This window comes from Pipistrellus hanaki, assembly GCF_964339955.1.
Source record: "Pipistrellus hanaki genome assembly, chromosome: 3".
In the NCBI taxonomy this organism is placed as follows: domain Eukaryota; kingdom Metazoa; phylum Chordata; class Mammalia; order Chiroptera; family Vespertilionidae; genus Pipistrellus; species Pipistrellus hanaki.
In genome coordinates, this window is record NC_140505.1 from 89,766,288 (window position 1) to 89,775,755 (window position 9,468).

General features: G+C 39.4%; 1 pseudogene across 1 annotated transcript; it reads right to left on the bottom strand.

Annotated features, from left to right (window-relative positions):
• Nucleotides 1–5,691: 5,691 nt before the first annotated feature.
• On the bottom strand, nucleotides 5,692–6,093 carry LOC311620636 (transmembrane protein 203-like; annotated as a pseudogene). Its single transcript has one exon. The product of its transcript is annotated as a transmembrane protein 203-like (transcript).
• Between the last annotated feature and the right edge of the window lie 3,375 nt (nucleotides 6,094–9,468).

The window sequence follows — 9,468 nt, forward strand, 5'->3', positions numbered from 1 at the left end:
AGAAAAGGAGCATTTCTCATTCACCAGAGAGAAGGAGTAGAAGGAACTTCTGGGCATAGAGTATAAAAATGAATGGGTTTAAAAGGATTGAGTAAACTACAATGAGTGTGAGCATAGCTCATTGATAGAGAATGGTGTAGTTATGGTATGAGAGAAAGAGCCAGGCAAACCATGGAAGACTGAATACCAGACTACTGAGTTTAGAACTCAGACAATGGAATAAACTTTAGAAAAGTGACAAGATTTTTTTTTTCTTTCTCTCTTTCTTTTTTTTTTTTTTTTTTTTTTTTTTTGGTTAGTGTATCAGTTAGGAAACAGATGGCACATTCAAATCAGGTTAATTTGAGAAAAGTTTATTTAAGGAATTTTTCAAAAGATGTTTGCAGAAATCAAAAGAAATACAGCATCTAGGATTTAAAACAGGCTAAAGGAAGTTTTACTAGCAGTAGCTCTAATTGATAGAATCTAGAGAAATTAATGTAGAAAGAGGGCAACAAATAACCTGAATTCACTCTGCTAACCCTTTAAATTCCTATCAGCATTTCCCCATTGGTAAAAGCCAATGGAAAGATAGAGGATAAAAACTGTTGATGTGGTTCACATATTTCAGCTTCCAGGAAGACTGATCAATGTGCAGAAGGATTGAGAGTAGAATTAAAGGAACAAAGGAGAAAAGTCACCACAGTTTTATTTTTAAAAATACTTTGGGATGACAAGAAAATGAGGGCAATTAAATGAAAAAAATGAAGAAGAAAAAAAATATATATATATATTGTAGTAGTTCAGGCAAAAGTACTGAGTGTCTGAAAGAGAGCAGCATTAATAACAATGGAAGGAAAGAGAAGGATGTATGGCAAGAATAAAAAAAATGGACATTTGTTTCTGGGATCGAAAAAACAGTCCAGAGCAGGATAGTATACTTAAGCATACTTTAGTTTGGAGTTGACAACTTAAGTGTGTGAATATTTCCCAGGGAAATAACCTAGAAGATGTAAATTAGACTAAGCATAGAATCTTAGGGAATGTCAACCTATAAGAAGGCAGAGATAGGAACTGGTCAAAGAAGTGAAGAAATAGCCATCAGAAAATATGGAAGGAGAGCAGACAGATGTCAAAGCAGGAGCCAAGGGGTAAGATAAATTTCAATGATAAATCTCATAACTTTTATATATATTTTATAATTAGAGATGGTTACAGAGTAAATTTAATCTTGTGGTTTGTTTTTTTTTCTAATGTAGAATTCTGGATACCTTTGAGAGTTATAATTATTTTATATTTATATTTGAAGAATAAATAATTTAATTCTTTAAACAAGTTTATAACAAGCATATACTTTGCACTGACCTCAGAGATAAGCTATACTGTGAATATAAAACTGATATGTAATATACTATTGCTCTTTAGGGGCTTATAATTTTACTATAGGCCCAGTGCATGAAATTTGTGCACTTGAGTGGGTCCCTCAGCATGGCCTGGGCCTTCTTGCAGTCCGGGAGCCCTTGGGAATGTCTGACTGCCATGGAGGAAGGAGAGACTCCTGATGTCACTGCTGTGCTCACCAGCCAAGAGCCAGGCTCAGGGCTTCTGGCTGAGCAGTGCTCCCCCTGTAAGAGCACACTGACCACCAGGGGGCAACTCCTGCATTGAACATCTGCTCTCTGGTGGTCGGTGCAGGTTGTTTCATGATTTGGTCTATTTGCATATTTGCCTATTATTATATAGGATTGAAATTAGTGAAACATAGCACAAGGTAATATGTGCAAAGATAAATTGAATACTTTAAAATAATAAAATGTGTGCCCTAGAGAACCTATTGTCAGAAAAAGAGAGAGACTAGTTTTACATGGAGATATAAAAAAATATGCATCAGATCTCTAGCTCACAGTTCACTAGAATATATTAAGGCCAACTCAAAGAAATATTACTAACATTTATTTTGAATGACATGGATATCTTTTTCAGTACAAAATTTGAAAAGCATGAGTTAACAGCAAGATTTCCTGTGATGAGTGAAATGTGGAGAAATGTGGACAGTGATACATACAAGGGGAGAACTCCATGTAAAAATGGGAATTATGTAGCCAGAAGCCAAGAAACTATCAGAAGCTAGTTTAGAGCATTCAGAGGAAACTGCCCAGTCAACATTTTGACCTCAGACTTTTAGCCTCCAGGATTGTGGTAAATTAAATTTGTGTTGTTTAAGGTACTCAGTATGGTATTTTTTTATGGCAGCCCTACCAAACCAATACACCATCTTATCCATGTCCAGAATTTGAATTACCATTATAAACTTACTCTTTTCCAGAAAAAAGATTTGCAAAGTGTGTGCCTTTGACCTTTGGTCACTGGTGAAATTGTACAAAGAAGGGTGTCAGGGCAAAACTCCTGGAGCTCTACAACACATTGCAAAAAACAGTGTCTCAGGAATTCTACAGCCAAGTACACAGAATTTCTCCGATATTTGAACACAGGACACCTTTTCATTATAACATATATTGAGAGTTTTATTTGGGGACTAGTGGCCTGGTACAAGAAATTCATGCAAGGGGGAAGGAGTGTTTCTTAGCCTGGCCTGCACCCTCTCCAATCTGGGACTCCTTGAAGGATGTTCTACTGCTGGTTTATAGGGATCAGGCCTAAACCAGCAATTGGACATCCCTCTCGCAATCTGGGACTGCTGGCTCCAGCCACTCACCTGCCTGCCAGTCTTCCTGATTGCCCTAACCACTCCGCATGCTGGTCTTCTCACCCATGTCTGCTCCCCCCCATGATGGCCTGCTCGCCATCACTTCTCCCCACTGGCCTGTTCACCCACAACTGCCAATCAACCCCCTATAACCCAAGCTCCCAGCCCCTCTTTTTTTCTTTTTCTTTTTTTCTGCACCTCCTTGAGTGGAGGCCAGGGCCAGCTGGAAGCAGATATCTGGGATTTATTTATAATAGAAACTTTGTAGCCTTGAACGGAGGCCAGGGCCAGCCAGGGTAGGTGGGAAGCTTAGCTTCCTCCATTGCTGGGGAAACCCAAGCCTCCTGCTCTCTCCAGCTCCTTGGCCTCTGCCATCTTCGTTGGGTTAATTTGCATAATTGCTCCTGATTGGCTGAAGGGTGTGGCTTGTGAGCATAGTGGAGGTACAGTCAATTTGCATATTTCTCTTTTATTAGTGTAGATATGTAGCTCCACTGCAAGAAACCACAGCCTTTTAAATTTTTATTGCCTCTTAATATAAAGTAGTTGATGTCATAAATATGTTTTAAATTGACATTTTAAAAATTTTATTTTATTGTTTAAAGTATTAGAAATAGTAGTACATATATCTACTTTTTCCCCCCATTTACTTTCCTTTGGCTTCCCCTACCCCTATAAGCATAACCAATGGATGCAAGACACTGGGGGGGAGGGGAGGGATGAAGGCAATTGGCATTATTTTTAAAATTTGTACAACTTAAAAACCCTTTGTGATAACTTATGTTTTTACAGTTCCTCAAATACATTTTGCTAATTGCTGCTCCAGTAATATCTTTTTCAAAAGTATTTATTTATTTTTCTATTACAGTTAATATTCAATATTATTTTATAATATTTTCAGGTTTATAGCATAGTGGTATGAGTACAGACATCTCAACAAACATGATTTAAAATGTGGCATACTGTATTCTAAAATATAGAATTACATTTTTTGGATCTCCAAAAGCATAATAACGTATGTAAAAATATATAAATATTACTTTTTTTACTAAGGCAAAGCATGTTTATTAAATAACATTGGAAAATACTAAACACAAAAGAGTGAAATGTATCATGACCAAGTTTACTTCATAGAGTAAAACACTATTGTTATGTTGGTATATAATGTAGTCTCCCTTATCCATAGGATATATTCCAAGACTCCCATGGATGCCTGAAACCATGGATAGAACTTAACCATATGTGAACACAGGACACCTTTATAGACTGTTTTCTTTTCCAATAAATACATACCTATGATAAAGTTTACAAATTAAGCACTCTAAGAGATTAACATCAATAACTAATAATAAAATATAACAATTATAACAATATATTATATTAAAAGTTATGTAATATGGTCTCTCTATCAGAAAATACCTTATTGTACTGTATTCACCTTTTCCTGCTTCTCTTTGGCATATCTGAATTGCCACCCTCAATACTCTTGGACTTTGGGGTACAGTATAGTTTCAGGTGCAGCATCCAGTTATTAGGCATTTATATAACTTACAAAATGATCATCCCAATAAATCTAGTACCATCTAACAACATAAATAGATCCTAATATATAAAAAGCCAGGGGCCGTCATGACCTAAATGATGCTATTGGTCATGTACATGATCTTTTTGATGTATTACTAGTATTTTTTGAGGATTTTATCATCTATGTTCATTAGGTATATTGGTCTGTAATTCTCTTTCTTTGTAGTATCTTTATCTGGTTTTGGTGTTAGGGTGATGTTGGCTTCAAAGATGGAGCTTGGAAATGGTCCTTCCTCTTGAATTTTTTTAAATAGTCTTAGGAGTGTAGGATTTGTTCTTCTTCAAATGTTTGTTAAAACTCTCTGGTGAAGCTGTTCAGACCATGGCTTCTGTTTTATGTAAGTATTTTGATTACTGCTTCAATTTTATCAGTTATTATTTGCCTAATCCTGTTTTCTGATTCTTTCTGATTGAGTTTTGGAAGACTGCATTTTTCTAGGAATAAGTCCATTTCTTCTAGGTTGTACAGTTTGTTGGAATAGAGTTTTTAGTAGTAGTTTTTCATTAAAAGGTTCTATTTTATTTTTATCTCAGCAAATGTTCTCATTTAGCACCTGACTGGTACTAAACCAAGGACCTTAGGCCTAAAAATGTGAGCTGAGGCCATCTGCAAACTTCCTGCTTGCAGGTCTCAATGCATCTGAGCATAAGAGCACCTCTTCCCTTCTCAGGTCAATTACTGAGGCTTAAATCATCTCAGGTGCACTAACAGTGCTGGCCACCATGTGGTGAAAAGGTCGTGACACTGCAACCTACTGGGACAGGAAGTCAAGCTGAGCCTTTAAAACAAAGTTATTTTCTCAGGTGACAGATATCCAGACTGGGTCCTGATGATGCTTATTCGACACATTCTTGGATGCCTTGGCTGGAATGAAGAAAGGGCCATCCTTTCCCCAGTGGCAAGAGGAGGAAATACAAGCTGCTTTACACTTTTTAGAGCTCAAACATGTAAGGAAGTCTTGTCTGAGTAAATGGGACAGTGAGTTCTGAGGTCAGTGATGATGACCAACTTTGGAGCCTTTGCACAAAGGTTACTTTCCAAAGATCCATGAAAATACTGAGCCCACTAGGACATTTTGTTTATATGCAGTTTCCAACTGCCAGAGAAGTTCAGGACTGTTGCACGAGGGGCCTCCTCAAGATTTCACTTCAGATGTACTATTCAAAGCATAAAATAACAGGAAACAGTAGATTTTAGGGATCAAGGTTGCTCTTTTCATTCCTGGTGAGGGAATAGTTTTAGAGATGACTGGTATAGAAAAAACTGTGCAGTCTTCAGGGTACAAGTCAAAGTTGCTTTCATACCCAGACTTCTCCTCCTGTGAGGTGGGAGACTGGGTCCTCACACTTCCGAGGTGGTCCTCAGCTTTGGATCCAGCATTCTAATTGTGGAGAGCTCCCTTTCTGGCCCCTCTGTGAGGCTAGTTGACCCAGCAGGCATGGATCATGAGCAGCTGCAAGAGAATGAAGATGGGAGACATGATCAGGCAGAACCCTAGCTCCCAAGTCTGCTCCACCAGCTTCTAGCACATCTGGAACACAAACTTGTGGCTGAGAACTGTGAGGATCCATAAGAGGTGGAGCATGGCCAGCCACTTCTCTGCATCCTGGAAGAGACACACGGCAACAATGGTGGTGAAATAGGTGCTAAACCCTTCAGCAGCAAGAAAAGCTTGAACACATTCCACCAGGAGAGGCCAGGGATCAAACTATCCACACGCAGCACCAGCAGCATGGACAACACCAGCAGGTCCAGCAGTGCACAGAGATCTCAAGGTAGCAAAGCCCAGCCACTGCACCAGCTCCTGGAGTGAGAAGATCATGTGGCAGGAGGAGTGCAACCCAGGCAGGATTAAACATTTCACCCTCTTATCCATGCGGACATCACCAGAGCCTGCCATAGCCAATGAGCAAAGAAGAAGCAATGAGCCACTCCATTTGCCCTGATCCTCTGCCCAGCAGGCCGAAGATCCCACTACCCCAGCCAGGGACTCAGCACAGGCAGCCAGTGGACTCCCAGCTGGCTGGGTCGCCATGCCCCTCCAGACGCAGCTCCAGAGCATCCAGTAGTATTTTTTTGTTTTGTTTTGTTTACAATTCTTTGTATTTCCGTGACATCAGTGTTACTTCACCTCTTTAATTTCTGATTTTGTTTATTTGGGTCCTCTCTCTTTGCTTTTTGATGAGCCTAGCTAGAAGTTCATAAATCTTGTTTATCCTTCCAAAGAACCAGTTTTTGGTTCTACTGATCTTTTGTATTATATTCCTAGTCTCTATGTCATTTATTCCCACTCTGACCTTTATTATTAATTCCTTCCTTCTTCTTGTTCTGAGTTTTTCTTGTTGCTCTCTTTCTATTTCTTTATATTGTAGGGTTAGATAACTTATTACCAATTTTTCTTGTTTTCTGAGATAGGCCTGTAATGCTATGAACTTCCCTCTCATGATTGCTTTCACTATGTCCCATAGATTTATATTGTAGTGTTTTCATTGTTATTTGTACAAAGGATGTTTTTTATTGCTTCTTTGATCATTTTTGTAACCCAGCCATCTAGATTAATAAAATAGAAGCATGCAAATTGACAGTCTCTCTGCTATGCCCACAAGCCAATCAGGAGCAAGTATGCAAATTAAACCAACAAAGATGGCAGTCACCATGGAACTGGAGCAAACAGGAGGCTTGGGTTGCCCCCAGTGATGGAGGAAGCCAAGTTTCCCACCCACCCTGGCCTCCACTCAAGGAGTGACTGTGGGCCTATGTTGCCAGGATGGCGTGGCCAGCCTGAAAATGGCCCTTAGTCTCTTTCCCAGGCTAGCCACACCCCCATGGGGTGAGGGTCCCCTCTGGGGAGCATGACCAGCCTGCAAATAGCCATAAGCCCCTCACCCAGATTGGCCAGGCACCCCAGCAGGAACCCCCACCCTGAAGGGGGTGTTGCCAGCTTGAAAACAGCCCTCAGCCCCTCACCCAGGCTGGCCACATTCCCCCAGTGGGGATGGCAGGCCTGCAAATGACCACAAGCCCCTCACTCAGACTTCCCCATGCTCCAAGGGAACCCCCACCCTGATCTGGGACACCTTCAGGGCAAACCAGCCGGCACCAAACTATGCACCAGGCCTCTATTTATACTAAAAAAAAAAAAAGGGGGGGGGGTAATATGCTAATTCGACTGGGAGACCTTCTTGACATTCTTCTGGACAAAGCCATGGTGTCAGGGCCAAGGTAGAGGCAGTTAGAGGCCAAGAGAAGAGGGTAGTTGTGGGTGATAAAGCTAGTTGAGGAAGTCATTGAGGGTGATCAGGCCAGTGGGGGGGAGGGGGCAGATGTGGGTGAGCAGACTGGCATGCAGAGTGGTTAGGGGTAATCAGTCAGACAGTGAGCGGTTAGGTGCCAGCATTCCCAGATTGCGAGAGGGATGTCTAAATGTTGGTTTAGGCCCAATCCCTATAAACCAGCAGTTGGACATCCTTTAAGGGGTCCCATATGGGAGAAGGTGCATGCCAGGCTGAGGGACACCTCTCTCTATGTTCACAAAAATTGTGCACTGGGCCACTAGTTGTTTAATAGGATGTTATTTAGTCTCCAAGTGTGTGATTGTGGGTGTTTTTTTTTTCTCTTTTCATTGTAGCTGATTTCTAGTTTTATCACATTGTTATCTGAGATGTTTGATATGATTTCGGTCTTCTTGAATTTGTAGAAACTTAGCCTGTGTCCTAATATGTGATCTACCTTTGCAAATATCCCAGTTTTACTTTAGAGAAATATTTATTCCATGGCTTCTGGATGAAATGTTCTGAATATATCAATTAGTTCCATCTTATCTAGCGAGTCATTTAGGATTGCTGTTTCTTTGCTGTCTTTTGTCTAGAAGACTTATCCAGTGATTTCAATTGGATATAAAGACCCCTACTCTGATTGTATCGATATCAATCACTCTTGTAATATCTTCCAGAAGTGTTTTAATGTATTTGGGTTTCCTTTGTTGGGTGCATCTATATTTACCAGAGTTATATGCTCTTGTTTCATCTATCCCTGTAGTATTTTGAAGTGGCCTTCCTTATCTCTTCTTATGGCCTTCACTTTGAGGTCCATTTTGTCAGATAACAGTGTTGCTACCTCAGCTTTTTTTTTTTAAATTTCAATTTTCCTAAAAATTTTATTCCATCCATTAGCTTTCAATCTATGTAAGTCCTTTGTTCTGAGATGGGTCTCTTGTAGACATTATATATAGTTATAGAATTTCTACTCAGCCAGCCTTCATGTGGTTCTGGATGATGTTCATTTTGTCTTTTAGTTGTAGTTTTGAAATTGTTGTGCGAGGCAGCAGTTTAAGTGTTTGCTTATGCCACCATCTTGGTTACTCCCACATTGCCCATTTTATTTTTTTTATTGGGTTGTTTGTCTTCTTTTTGTTAAGTTGTATGAGTTGCCTGTAAATGTTGGAGATTAAACCTTATGGGAGATAACATTGGAAAATATATTTTCCCATGCCGTGGGCTTTCTTGTTATTTTGTTAATGGTTTCTTTTGCTGTACAAAAGCTTTTTATTTTGATGTAGTTCCATTTATTTATTTTCTCTTTCATTTACATTGCCCTAGGAGCAGTATCTGAAAAAAATTGCTTCAGCATATGTCTGAGATTTTTCTGCCTGTGGATTCCTCTAATATTTTTTATAGTTTTGAATCTTACATTTAAGCCCTTTATCTATTTTGAGTTTATTGTTGTGTATGATATAAGTTGGTGGTTCAGTTTCATTTTTTGCATCTACATGTCCAATTTTCTCAACACCATTTATTGAAGAGACCATCTTGACTTCATTGTATGTTCATGCATCCTTTGTCAAATATTAATTGAGCATAGTGGATTGGGTCAATATCTGGGTTCTCTACTCTAATCCATTGATCTATATGTCTGTTCTTGTGCCAGTATGAGGATGTTTTGAGAACAGTAGCTTTGTAATACAGCTTGATATCTGGTATTGAGATCTCTCCTACTTTGTACTTCTTTCTCAGCATTGTTGCAGCTATTCAGGGTCTTTTTTGATTCCAGATGAATTTCTGGAGAGTTCTTTCTAGGTCTGTAAAATAAGCCATTGGTATTTTAATGTGTAGTGCATTGAACATATAGATTTCTTTGGGCAGTATGGACATTTTAATGATGTTGATTCTATTAATCCCTGAACATGGTATGCTCTTCC